At 35.5% G+C, this 5,335-nt stretch overlaps 1 long non-coding RNA gene across 6 annotated transcripts; it reads right to left on the reverse strand.

The window, feature by feature from the left end:
- Positions 1 to 201: 201 nt before the first annotated feature.
- Positions 202 to 3,876, reverse strand: LOC122016672. Of its 6 annotated transcripts, none has more exons than XR_006121172.1 (7): positions 3,303 to 3,876; positions 2,671 to 3,195; positions 2,439 to 2,578; positions 2,292 to 2,349; positions 1,988 to 2,086; positions 1,332 to 1,795; positions 202 to 485 (listed from the first exon to the last, which is right to left on the reverse strand). It is a non-coding gene; the product is annotated as an uncharacterized LOC122016672 (long non-coding RNA). The 6 variants fall into 6 exon arrangements; XR_006121171.1 differs by having other exon boundaries at positions 1,332 to 1,589; positions 1,727 to 1,795; positions 2,439 to 3,195; XR_006121173.1 differs by having other exon boundaries at positions 1,332 to 1,589; positions 2,439 to 3,195.
- Between the last annotated feature and the right edge of the window lie 1,459 nt (positions 3,877 to 5,335).

Below are 5,335 nucleotides of genomic sequence, written 5' to 3' on the forward strand. Positions count from 1 at the left end.
TAAATCTATTTATAAATCAATAGCTAATTTTTTTTATTAAATTCTATTTATATATTCATATCTACATATTACCTTTACAAGAAACACTCACACATTTCAAATAAATTTAAAATATTTAAAATAACTAATTTCTAATCCAAAAGTATAATACAATTAATATTGAGATAATAAATATTCACATAATCTAAATAAATTTCACCATAATCAAATTGTAAGATATTGATAAATTTTTAAATCCAAGTACAATAATTTAATATGTATTTCATCTATCACAATGCTCATGGGGATTAGATCCTTCTAGATATGAATGATTATATATTCCACCTCTTGAATCATCTTACGAACCATCTTCTTGAGTTTTTCTTCAATTTTCCTACCTTTCTCGATAAGCTTTTCTTTACGAATACCAATTTGTTGTCAATAAACTGGGTACCTTGCTTTCTTTTATGCATTCATTCAAAAACTTCTCGTCCCAAATCTTTTTTCTACAATCATATATAAATATGTCAATATAAAATAAAACAATTGAGATACAAATTGGATTATGCATGTAAATTGAAGAATTTTGAAAAAGAAAACATTTTTAGGTAAATTATGAGTTCTTGTGTCATGTCGATGTTGTCAATGTTAAAATCTATGACTTAACAAGTACATGAATGGAAGATTACTTTTACAAGATAGAATGAGTTGTGAAAATGATAATCATGATGGCTGGATTAATTGAATGCAAGATAATGAATGGAAGAATTGGTGATGAAAAAAATAAAGATTACTAGTATTCAATTTGAACGTTGAAGCATGACAAAGCATGTCTGATCAACACATAATAAAACACATTGGAATCATAACAAATATCATAAGATATAGTACTAGTATCAACGTTGTCAACGCATTTTGGTGATTGAGAATTGTATATGCTTTTGTTATTCATATATACTACACTTTGTCAACATGTTTCATGAAACAAAATAAAAGAAAAATTACCGAATTGATCAAATTGAAACCTGGCATTTCTATGGGAAATAATATCTCATGACATTATGCAATGTATGAAACAAATGCCAAGGTTAGCAAAAGTTTAATCAAGTTTTGGAGCACAAAGAATAAAATGAACAAGTTGTTTATGTTTTTTAAGGAAAACATCCTAATTGATGCTAACATTTATCAAATCAAATCTCAATACCTAAACTAACATAAAATGAGCCATAAAGAAGAGGCACATGAATATTTCCTACAAATTTTTTGAAATGGTTAGGCAAAAGCAGCACAAAAGAAAAGAGGAATAAATAAATGGGAGAGATTTGGGCTATTTGGGAAATAAGCATACCCACCGCAGCTAGATGCCAATGCTCAATAGTTTTAGGAACTTGATTATCAATATTTGATTCATAATCAATTGCCCATGTACTGCTACTTCTTCCCTAATGATGAAGAAGAAAGGATATTTCATCCAAAAAAAATGAAGAAGGATAAACGAAATTTCAATAAAGGGCATTACACAATGTATCCAGAAAAATGAGGAACAAAAAAAAGCTAGATAAAAGAACTTATCTTCAAAAGATATGACCCTACAAAGGCTTCATCTCCTTCTAAGGATATTTCATCCAAAAAAACAAAGAAGGAAAAAAGAAATTTCAATAAAGGACATTACACAATGTATCCAGAAAAATGAGGAACAAAAAAAATAGTTAGATAAAAAACTTATCCTCAAAAGATATGACCCTACAAAGGCTTCATCTCCTTCTGACATTCATCTAGTATGCCTTAACAATGTTGGTTCAACATTATGTACAAGCTAAAATAAAAAAAAATACATTACTTATTTTAAGGATAAAATAGTGATTGCTTCAACACCTAAGAAACAATATGACATGGAATGAAATAATGAATCATGTAGAGTAGTATCAACGTAAACAACATATTTTTCAAGCACAAATATTCCTGAAAGGTCTTAGAAATGAATTGATACAGATGTGAATAACTGTACCTCCATAATGTTGGGATTATTCCATGGCCCTTTGTTGAACTTCAAACATCCACCTTACTAGAGCAAGTGCATAAGTCACTCAAGAAATCTAGAAGTTGGCTGAAATTTGAAGAGCATGTAATTTAACCATCAAAAGAACAAATATTAGTAGTATCACGACGAGAAAGATATGACCGTATAAAGAGTTGATAAGTTCAAGAAATGCACTCTAGAACTTTGTTCCCAGTACCTTCGTGATATAGTAGTCAAAACGTATTGCAATAAATACCAGAAAATAAGACACTTTCAATATTAGAAAACTTACATGTATCTTTGAAGTTGTTTTTGGGTCAAGAAAACCTTTAATGGTGTTCCAAAGGAGCCTAAAGCCAGTAGAAAAGTTTGCAGTTTAACAAGCAAAATATTGAAGAGAGGAATAACAAAGATGATGAAAATGGATAAAGTCCAATACCTCAGGATAGTAGTCTCCATCAAATTTCTGCATTTTGAGCAAAAGAACTCTAGCTATCTTGATGAAATTCTTTAAACCCTAACTCAGTGGAATGCAACTTGAAAGATCAGTATCGCAGCTTGTTCGAGGGCACGCAATTGCTGTCAAATCATGGTTGATTCCAAAGGAAGATATTGAAGCAACAACTAGAGCTTCACATGAAGATTCAGCATAAGAGCCAAAGAGGTCTGACCCCATTCCAGCAATGCCACCGACATTATCACCGACATTATCACCGACATTGTTGGCAACAACAGCTGGGTTCCTTGGATCATCCTCGGGAATGTTCCTCTCGACCTTCCCAACTAGATCAGCCCCAACATCAGTAGCTTTGGTATAGGTACCGCCGCCAACCCTACCAAAGAGAGCCATGGAAGACTCACCAAGGCCATAGCTAGTGATAGCCTCAAAAAGACCTTCCCAGTCATCACCATAATACAATTTGAATAAGTTAATAGAAATAAAGAGAACTAAAAGTCCATTAGCGGCTAGCAAAAAGGCCATGACAGCGCCTGATCGGAATGCAGTGATGAAAGTCTTCCCAACACCCTTTCTTGCCTCAAGAGTTGTCCTAGCATAAGCATATGTTGCAATCTTCATGCCAAGGAATCCAGATACCAAACCTCCAAGTAAGAAAGACAATGTGATAAAGATGGCATTGGCAAGGGATGGCTTGCAAGTCTTGTCCTTGTTGTAAGTGCAGGGTTGGCTCTTTGTGCTGAAGCCCTCGATGGAGCCAAGGAAGAGGAAGATCAGTATGGAAAAAATAGCCATAAAGATTCCAACATACTGGTATTCAGTGAAAAGGAAAGAAGTAGCTCCTACCGAAATGCCTCTCTGGATCTCGGCACACTTGACGACCACATTGTGATCATTGAGCCCCTCCTCCTCGTCGATCAAGTACTCAGAGTACCCATTCTTGCCGGTGCCCTCCGCGTCAGCCTCCGCCGGCGATAATCACACCTTGGAGACCAAGATCCACTGCAAGAGCGCGAACGTGATCCCAACGATGGCCGTCACCGTGATTAGGACATTGGTGAAAAGATCTGAAAGGATCGCCTCCCCCATCGCCGGATCTGCCACACCACCGTCCAATACGCTCGAAGATCGATCGATCGATCGACCAACACGGACGAAATTGCTTCGAAGGTTTCCGAGCTCCGCCTCACGGATGAAATTGCATGTGGTTGAGGTCGCACCCGACCTCGTGACCTCGTAACCTCCCTGCGAAGCAGTGGCGGGCACGGCGAGGTCGCGCCTCTGCTGCCCTGTCGACAGATTGCGGTATCCTTTTTTGTTAAATCTTAGGGAAGCGATCGCACCCTACGCTCTTGTCGTCGTCCATGGCAGAAGACCACGAACAAGTAGTTGCAGGGTCGTGTGGATGCGACGGGTGTCAAACAAGGAAGAGAAGATTAGGGATTGAGGAGAAAACAAATTTTATTTTATTAAAACAAAATAAATTAATAATTATCTAATAAATCCTTTCTAATTTATATAAATTAAAAATAAAATTTTATTCGTTTAAATTTTTTAAAAATAGATTTGTTGGACAAATATAATTTCGTATCAGATTTTATTTTTAATCCATATTTATTTTTGTTTATAAAATTATATTTATAAATTTGTTTCTAATTCATTTTAAATTCTATCTCAATTTTTTATTTGTATATTACATTTTATTTATGTGAAACGGAATGATAATTCTGTTGCAAAACCGTCTCTGATTTACTAAAATCTAAAACAGATTTTAATTTCATTTTAAAAATCCATTTATGAAGCCCTATTTTCTTGTAGTGCACTAACGAATTTGGTGTTATGCTTAGAAATGAAGATAAAAAATCCAGATTTGATAATTTGTTAAGCCGTAAGTTAGTTTGTACACTCTACATGGACAGTACCACCATGGAGTATCTAGGAATCAAAGATGATGTAGATTGGTTGATTGGTAATCTAGATTGTAGTGATAATGTGACATGATGTATACTAGTGAACCAACCTACCCACGACTTGCCCTTGAATTTTTGATTTCTTTAGAGTCTAATTTCACTTTTGATGATGATCATGACGGACAAATTAGTTTTAGATTAATGAATCATGATTACCTTTGGACTTTGTATGAATTTATAGGGGTGCCTCACAAGTTTGATTCTAGATATAATGCTAACTCCTTTTGGAGTTTAATCACTGGTCTGAATGAACCTCATGGCCAGTCTAGATCTAAAGCCTCCCAAATGCAAAACCTTGTCTTTCGATACCTCCACCGTGTTATGAGCAAGACAGTCTATGGTAGAAGTGAGAGTGACAGAGTGGTAAGGAAAGTGGAGCTTTACTCTATATAGGCTATGATTCACCAAGTTGAATTTGATGGAGGGTTCTACTTTTTACAAACTATGCAGAGGGCAGGTAAGGTGAACTCAGGGGCAATTGTGTTTAGGGGATACATTACAACCAATGCTAAGAAACTTGAGCTAGATCTCTCGTGTTTAGAAGCTATACATGGCAATATCAAAATAGATATAGACGCATGCTTAGCAATAAGGATGATTTGTTGGGACAAAAATGGGTTTAGTTTTCCTAGAAGGGATGGATTCCCTATCCCTTTACCAAATCCTGACTCCACAACGATTCGCAACCCAAACAATTGGATTATCAAAGATCCAATTCCCGGTTCCTCAACATCCCCTAGAGAGCATCATGAGTTTCCATTGTCTAGAGGCCCACCGTCGGTCGGATTTCCTGACCCGACTAGATATTCATTTGCTTATGGTAGTACGAGTTCTTCTAGTTTTGATTTCTCTGCTTTCCGTACATCATTGGACTCTCTTCATGAGAAGCAAGACATTTCTCATAAGATG

The sequence above is a fragment of the Zingiber officinale genome, chromosome 8B, assembly GCF_018446385.1.
Source record: "Zingiber officinale cultivar Zhangliang chromosome 8B, Zo_v1.1, whole genome shotgun sequence".
Classification (NCBI taxonomy): Eukaryota; Viridiplantae; Streptophyta; class Magnoliopsida; order Zingiberales; family Zingiberaceae; genus Zingiber; species Zingiber officinale.